The sequence below is a fragment of the Pygocentrus nattereri genome, chromosome 6 (genome assembly GCF_015220715.1).
Source record: "Pygocentrus nattereri isolate fPygNat1 chromosome 6, fPygNat1.pri, whole genome shotgun sequence".
Classification (NCBI taxonomy): domain Eukaryota; kingdom Metazoa; phylum Chordata; class Actinopteri; order Characiformes; family Serrasalmidae; genus Pygocentrus; species Pygocentrus nattereri.
In genome coordinates, this window is record NC_051216.1 from 5685342 (window position 1) to 5694536 (window position 9195).

Consider the following 9195-nt stretch of genomic DNA (forward strand, 5'->3'; position numbering starts at 1 on the left):
GCTCCTCCCTGCAGTGGCGCTCAAGACGGGCAGACCCAAGGCGCTTACCTGAGCTCTCGTCGCCCAGACACAAGGCGGGAAGGCCCTCCGCTTTCTTGCGGGACCGACGAGACGCTCGTGTTCCCTCAGCGCCAGGGGATTTGCTGTCTCCGGCTTGGTGGCGTTGGGACACGGCGAACTCGGGCTGCTTTGAAACAGCCGGAGTTTCGTCTCAACGGAACAACCACATGCCGGAGTCTCGCTTACCTGCTGCGTCCTGTGGTGGCCAGTCTTTCTGTAAGGGGGAGCGAGGAGGCGGACGCATACGCGGAGATAAGCGAGATTTATTACGGGCAAATCCAGGGTCGTAGTCAGAACAGTCCAGGGTCAATGAGCCGACACGGACAGATCGAGGGTAAGACATGACGAAAACAACCAGAACCAACACAAACAAAGACCAGGTACAACGATACAATGATACAAAGATACAATACAAAAGGTACAAAGACTGGCAAACGGAAGGGGCAAACACAGGGCTTAAATACACGGAACAATGAGGGACAGGTGATAACAATCAGGGGCGGAGATACAAAACCAAAACATGAGCACATGGACAGGACTGGGAGGAGCCAACCGTGACATCGAAGCAGGGTTGCAAGATGCAATTTTTAAATCTTAAATAAAACATCTCAGCTCTTTTGGAACATATTGCAGGCATCAATTTAAAAAAAGGCATATATTTACAAAAAAATGTATTGGTTGATTATATAAAAAATGTATTGTTTTCATTCACAAACAGGTCAAAGTAACATTTTGCTTTTTATATTGATTGTACTTACTGTCCCAAATTTTGGAATTGGCTTTGTACACTTTTGAACAAAAACAGAAATTTGTCACACATTATTTGTGCTTTATAGTTGCCCTATAATCTATAAATCGATTTAATAAGCTCTTACCAATCAATCTCAACTGCGTTGACTTGAAAACGGTGCATTCAGCAATAAAGCCTTGCCTATCTTTTACGGTCATAGGAAACATGGTAGGTTACAAAATACTGGGATTCTACATGCGGGTATGTTTCACTCTGGCCAACGTGAAAGTCCATGTGCTGTAACTCCTGAGTCTCAGCAAATTCTCAGAACAGGTCATCAGGGAGGCACTTGTTTCCATGGGGTTAATGATGTTGTTATAGTATTAATGATATTAATGTTCATTTTTTTTATACATCTTAAACCTCAAGGTTAAAATCACAGAAAAGGTTAAATTTCAGGAAAATGGTGAATGGGAAAGAGAGGCTGATAAGTAGGTGTAGTTCTCAGACTAACAGTGCTAATGAGCTCTGCACTGCCCTGAAGATGAACCAGGATCTAGATTCTGACGTTTGTTTCATTATGAAGCGGTGGACTCAGCAGCGACCCGACTGCCCTCCCTGCAGCAGAGAAGGTTTGTGCGCAAGCAAATCTGCCTCATATGACTGAGATAAAGCGCTTTCCACTGCAGGTCAGAGCCTTCGGACGTGTCTCAGGCTTTGAACAGTATTGAGGAAAAACTGAGCAGTGAAGTGCTTCAATAAGATCAGAGCATGTTGGTGTGAGTTTTCTGTAAGTTCTTCTGAGCTGTCTCTGATTGAAACTGGTGGAGAGTGTGGAAATTATGGAGTCTAAACTTTCGATGTGTACCACACGTGTTTAAATAGAAAAGGAGATCATATTTTGAGAAATATCATTTAAATTTTTGGAATGTTTTTGTACAAAAAAAAATCAGAAGTGCAGACTCAAACCTCTCGATACTGAATGTAATCTTAATTCTTAATTATACGGTGCAAATTCTGTAAATATGGAACTACATCTAAGTAAATATGTAATGCACAACTTTTAACGTGGAGTGATGAGACGGATGCATGTGCTGAGAAGCGAGATTTATTCAGGGCAAATCCAGGGTCATGGTCGAAACGGTCCAGGTTCAAATAACCAACACGGAGATAAGGTGGGATGGACATATTGAAACAAACACTGAAATACACAACAGAGGCAGGAATAACAAAACACTAGCAAACAAAACATCCAACAAATATACAGCACGATCAAACAAAGACCAACGAAAACAAGGGGCAAACAAAGGGCTTAAATACACGAGGGCCAACTAGGAATAATGGGACACGGGTTGAAACACAGGTGCCAACAATCAGCGGCAGAGTCAGAAAACAAGGGGGCTGGACTGGGAATCAAAACAAAGAAGGCACGTGGACAGGACTGGGAGGGGCCAATTGTGACAACTGAGATTTCCTCTGAACTATTCTATATTTACCAGTGATAAAGCGGTTAAGATGCAAAGTTGAAAAATGTAGATTTTTAATGAGTTTAATTTTTAAATAAAAACTTAAAAAAACTTAAATTTGTTTGTCAGTAGGCAGAGCCTTATTTTAGCCATGCTTCTGCATTTTAGAGCAGGAAGTGAGGCTGCATCCCTGACCCTCATGGCCACATGTTTGTAAGATCGGAGATCAGCGTAGTAAACAAATGACACAATTATCGAAAGACAAAGAGCGACACCAAAATCGTGATCCCAGTCCGAGCGAAGTACAAATAGACAAATATCCAACACGAGAAACAAACGGCACAATCCAAAATGCTCAGCAGGGTTCGGCAGAACAATACTTCGCATTGTCGTAGTGCTCAGTCAGGGCTTAAATAACCCGACCTTAGGGTCTCATGATAAAGTTCAGGTGGACGTCCTTAATAATCAGGAGACTTGAATCTCTGCCAGGAGCGGGGTGGGGAGTATGAAGTCACGTGAGACTCCAAAGGATTCTGGGAATTGGAGTCCCTGTCTTGCGAGGCTGAATCCGAGCGCATGACAATGATGAGCAGTTAGATCCCATTGTTTCAAAGTAAGTGTCCCAAAGTCTAAAAAATCAGCGTGGAACATTTAAGAAATTCTGACCAGATTTTCTGCAGTTAAGTAAACTTTTGAGTGTTTTAATAAAAATATGATGGTTTTGTGTTCAATGCTGTGTCTGCTAGTCATGTCCTAGCTAGCATTTGAGTTCTGCTCAAAATGAGCCAAAATTGTACCGGTTTCAAAGCGTTACCACTAAACGAAATATTCAGTCATTTATTTAAATACAACCCCAATTCCAGTGAAGTGATGTCCAGTGATGTAAAACATAAATAAAAACAGAATACGATGATTCTCCGTTGTCATATTTTGCGCTTCATAATGCGCCACACATTTTCAATGGGAGACCGGTCTGGATGAAGACCGGTCTCCCTGAAAAAGACGCTGCTTGGATGGCAGCAGATGTTGCTCCAAAACCTGTATGTACCTTTCAGCATTAATGGGGCCTTCACAGATGTGCAAGTTACCCCTGCCATGGGCACTAACACACCACCCCCCACCCCCCCCCCCCCCAGATGCTGGCTTTTGTTGGCATTTCTAAGAGCTTTTATCATATAAATTCTGTATGTTTATTGTGTCAGTTGTTCAGGATTGTTGGATGTGCAGAAATCTGCAGTTGACCATTTCATCTCAGCACGGCCGTCGTTGTAGAGAGGTGTGAATAGTTTTTCACAGTGGGAGTTCTCACACCTGCCCCTTCATCCTCCTAATTACTCACTAGCAGCTCATCACCGCATTTCACACCAGTGTCCTAAACTCTTAGAGGGTGTTTCAAGGGTTCTTTAGTAAAGAAAATGGTCCTATATAGAACCATGAACACTCAATGAACCATTTGCATGATTAAAGGGTTCTTTGTATCATGAGAAGGTTCTTCAGATTGATGGACAATGAGCGTGAAATTTTTAAAAAGGGTTCTATATACGAAGCACCCAAAACCGTTCCTTTTGTTACAAGCTTGACACCTTAACTAGAAGAGAACCATTTTGGGTGCTATATAGAACCTTGTTGAAAATGGTTCTGTATAGAACCGTCTACAGCACATTTGCAATAAGTCTGAAGAGCCATTTTTTGGATGCAAAGAACCCTTTAACCCCAAGGGTTCTTTGAGTGTTCATGGTTCCATATAGAACTACAGTGTTCCCTCGTTTATCGCGGGTGTTATGTTCCAGGACCACCCGCGATAAACGAAAATCCGCGAAGTAGGGACGCTATATTTATTTAACTATTAAACCCTCCCCCACACTTTTACACTACATGAACCTTTCCCATTCCCTTAATAACCATTCCCTTAATAACCATTCCCACACTGTTCCGTGCATGTGTTGTACCTTTACACTTACTGTGTTGTTTACAATCTCATGTAGGCAAGTAGCGTCTCAGACGGGCGATGCTGCTTCTCGTTTTTGGTGTGTATTCATCCACTGAGTAAATATGCGCTATTTACTGTAAATCGTAATATTTTATGATTTATAACATTAATTCTAACAATAAAGGATTTTTAATATATTTTTTATACATTTTGGGGTTTTTTTATTGTAAAAATTCATCAAATATATATTTTCCACAGATTGAGTTCCGCAGAAAACCCGCGAAGTAGTGAAAATCCGCGATATATTTTTTCCATTAATATTTTTTGAAAACCCGCGATGCACCGAGTCCGCAAAAGGTGAACCGCGAAGTGGCGAGGGAACACTGTACTATCTTTACTAAAGCACCATATGTCACGACTGGCCCCTCCCAGTCCTGTCCATGTGTTCAAGTTTTGGTTTAGCCCCCTTGTTTCATGACTCCGCCCCTGATTGTCTCCACCCATTTTCCACCTGTCCCTCATTTTCCATGTGTATGTAAGTCCTGTGTTTGCCCCTTGTGTTAGCTGGTCTTTGTTTGCTTTGTTTGATCGTGCTGTTCGTTGGTTATTCTGGTTACTGTGTGTTGTTTGATCCTGTTTGTTGGTCTGTCATGTCTGCCCCCCCGTTCAATCCATGTTGGCTCTATGACCCTGGACCATCTTGACCATGACCCTGGATTTGCCCATAATAAATCTTGCTTATCTCCGCATATGTGTCCGCCTCTTCGCTCCCCGTTACACCACACAGTGCAGTTTATCTGATAACAGAGGTACAAATATTTTTGCTTGATTATATTCAGTTGAAATACCTGAGTTGGTGTCTATTCTGGAATGGCCACTAGGGGGCCCACAGAAAGAAGTTCAAGCATGATTTAAACATGTTTTGGGTCTTTTTTGGGGTACATTGAACGACCCATATGCTCCTAGGATCAATGTTCCATATGAATCTCAGACTCGTGGGTTCACTGGTGGGTCTGGATGGTAAATAAAATGTCTATTTGTGTTGTAGCCATGGCGACCCTGGTTCCTGTCATCACCACTGTAAAGAAGTCTGAGTCTCTAGAATCAGTCATTTCACACCAAAACACTCTGAGTCTGGTTACAGAGGGTAGCACTATCACCTCACAGCAAGAAGGGCCTGGGTTCGATTCCCCGGCCAGGCGACCAGGTTCCTTTCTGAGTGGGGTTTACCTGTTTTCCCCTTGTCTTCTCCAGGTGCTCTGGTCTCCCCACCTCAGTCCAAAGACAGGCAGTCAGGCCAACTGGAGGTACTAAATCGCCCGTAGGTATGACTGTGTCTGCCCTTGAATCTCTGCCAGGAGCGGGGTGGGGAGTATGAAGTCACGTGAGACTCCAAAGGATTCTGGGAATTGGAGTCCCTGTCTTGCGAGGCTGAATCCGAGCGCATGACAATGTTGAGCAGTTAGATCCCATTGTTTCAAAGTAAGTGTCCCAAAGTCTAAAAAATCAGCGTGGAACATTTAAGAAATTCTGACCAGATTTTCTGCAGTTAAGTAAACTTTTGAGTGTTTTAATAAAAATATGATGGTTTTGTGTTCAATGCTGTGTCTGCTAGTCATGTCCTAGCTAGCATTTGAGTTCTGCTCAAAATGAGCCAAAATTGTACCGGTTTCAAAGCGTTACCACTAAACGAAATATTCAGTCATTTATTTAAATACAACCCCAATTCCAGTGAAGTGATGTCCAGTGATGTAAAACATAAATAAAAACAGAATACGATGATTCTCCGTTGTCATATTTTGCGCTTCATAATGCGCCACACATTTTCAATGGGAGACCGGTCTGGATGAAGACCGGTCTCCCTGAAAAAGACGCTGCTTGGATGGCAGCAGATGTTGCTCCAAAACCTGTATGTACCTTTCAGCATTAATGGGGCCTTCACAGATGTGCAAGTTACCCCTGCCATGGGCACTAACACACCCCCCCCCCCCCCCCCCCCCCCCCCCCCCCAGATGCTGGCTTTTGTTGGCATTTCTAAGAGCTTTTATCATATAAATTCTGTATGTTTATTGTGTCAGTTGTTCAGGATTGTTGGATGTGCAGAAATCTGCAGTTGACCATTTCATCTCAGCACGGCCGTCGTTGTAGAGAGGTGTGAATAGTTTTTCACAGTGGGAGTTCTCACACCTGCCCCTTCATCCTCCTAATTACTCACTAGCAGCTCATCACCGCATTTCACACCAGTGTCCTAAACTCTTAGAGGGTGTTTCAAGGGTTCTTTAGTAAAGAAAATGGTCCTATATAGAACCATGAACACTCAATGAAGCATTTGCATGATTAAAGGGTTCTTTGTATCATGAGAAGGTTCTTCAGATTGATGGACAATGAGCGTGAAATTTTTAAAAAGGGTTCTATATACGAAGCACCCAAAACCGTTCTTCTTTTGTTACAAGCTTGACACCTTAACTAGAAGAGAACCATTTTGGGTGCTATATAGAACCTTGTTGAAAATGGTTCTGTATAGAACCGTCTACAGCACATTTGCAATAAGTCTGAAGAGCCATTTTTTGGATGCAAAGAACCCTTTAACCCCAAGGGTTCTTTGAGTGTTCATGGTTCCATATAGAACTACAGTGTTCCCTCGTTTATCGCGGGTGTTATGTTCCAGGACCACCCGCGATAAACGAAAATCCGCGAAGTAGGGACGCTATATTTATTTAACTATTAAACCCTCCCCCACACTTTTACACTACATGAACCTTTCCCATTCCCTTAATAACCATTCCCTTAATAACCATTCCCACACTGTTCCGTGCATGTGTTGTACCTTTACACTTACTGTGTTGTTTACAATCTCATGTAGGCAAGTAGCGTCTCAGACGGGCGATGCTGCTTCTCGTTTTTGGTGTGTATTCATCCACTGAGTAAATATGCGCTATTTACTGTAAATCGTAATATTTTATGATTTATAACATTAATTCTAACAATAAAGGATTTTTAATATATTTTTTATACATTTTGGGGTTTTTTTATTGTAAAAATTCATCAAATATATATTTTCCACAGATTGAGTTCCGCAGAAAACCCGCGAAGTAGTGAAAATCCGCGATATATTTTTTCCATTAATATTTTTTGAAAACCCGCGATGCACCGAGTCCGCAAAAGGTGAACCGCGAAGTGGCGAGGGAACACTGTACTATCTTTACTAAAGCACCATATGTCACGACTGGCCCCTCCCAGTCCTGTCCATGTGTTCAAGTTTTGGTTTAGCCCCCTTGTTTCATGACTCCGCCCCTGATTGTCTCCACCCATTTTCCACCTGTCCCTCATTTTCCATGTGTATGTAAGTCCTGTGTTTGCCCCTTGTGTTAGCTGGTCTTTGTTTGCTTTGTTTGATCGTGCTGTTCGTTGGTTATTCTGGTTACTGTGTGTTGTTTGATCCTGTTTGTTGGTCTGTCATGTCTGCCCCCCCGTTCAATCCATGTTGGCTCTATGACCCTGGACCATCTTGACCATGACCCTGGATTTGCCCATAATAAATCTTGCTTATCTCCGCATATGTGTCCGCCTCTTCGCTCCCCGTTACACCACACAGTGCAGTTTATCTGATAACAGAGGTACAAATATTTTTGCTTGATTATATTCAGTTGAAATACCTGAGTTGGTGTCTATTCTGGAATGGCCACTAGGGGGCCCACAGAAAGAAGTTCAAGCATGATTTAAACATGTTTTGGGTCTTTTTTGGGGTACATTGAACGACCCATATGCTCCTAGGATCAATGTTCCATATGAATCTCAGACTCGTGGGTTCACTGGTGGGTCTGGATGGTAAATAAAATGTCTATTTGTGTTGTAGCCATGGCGACCCTGGTTCCTGTCATCACCACTGTAAAGAAGTCTGAGTCTCTAGAATCAGTCATTTCACACCAAAACACTCTGAGTCTGGTTACAGAGGGTAGCACTATCACCTCACAGCAAGAAGGGCCTGGGTTCGATTCCCCGGCCAGGCGACCAGGTTCCTTTCTGAGTGGGGTTTACCTGTTTTCCCCTTGTCTTCTCCAGGTGCTCTGGTCTCCCCACCTCAGTCCAAAGACAGGCAGTCAGGCCAACTGGAGGTACTAAATCGCCCGTAGGTATGACTGTGTCTGCCCTATGATGGACTGGCCACCTGCCCAGGGTGTGTCCTGCCGTCTGCGCAATGAACGCTGTGATGGGCTCCAGCTCCCCTCGCAACCCAGAAGGATAAGCAGCCGTGTGTGTGTGTGTGTGTGTGTGTGTGTGTGTGTGTGTAATTTCCCTGTCAGTGTTATATAAGAATGAGCCTCATCATCCTTCAGTGTATTGTTTCACTGATGGACTGAAGCCTTTTCCATGAAGCGCATGTTTTTGTTGTGAATGAAAAATGTCAGATGTTTGCTGTTCTTTGGTTGAGGTCGTATCCAGGAGATGGGACCGATTGTACCTTTCCATGCTATTTTAATTTTCCAAGAAGCTGGGCAAGGGCTGAAATCAGGACAGCGCCAAGATACAAAGAGTCAGAGGTCGCAGATCCATCTCCCTGTTTCTCTGTGGTGTTTTCTGAAAGCGGCTCCAATTCCATTCCTCACGATCTCTCAGTTCTTTCCCCTAAAACAACAAAATTCGCCTAATGCACCGGCCCTCAGTCTGACCCTACTGACACCCACTGTTCTTCTGAATTAAGACCTTGCTTTGTTATTGACTTACACATGTTCCCAAAGTTCTCCGCCTCAAACTGTCTTAAACCATTCGGTTAAAGCTGATTTTACACTGTGTGACTCAGAAGCAACTAGATACTAAACATTAAGCCTGGACGCAGAAAGTCGGAGAGCAAATTACATCATTTTTGATCAAACTACAAAACGAGAAAAGACATGGTCCATGAAAAGTCCATGAAAGCAAGTGTTAGGAACACGCTGGCTGGCTAATGCTACTGAAATGGGAAATAACTTTTAACTTTGCTGTCTTTGCAAAAGGTAAACACCATAAAC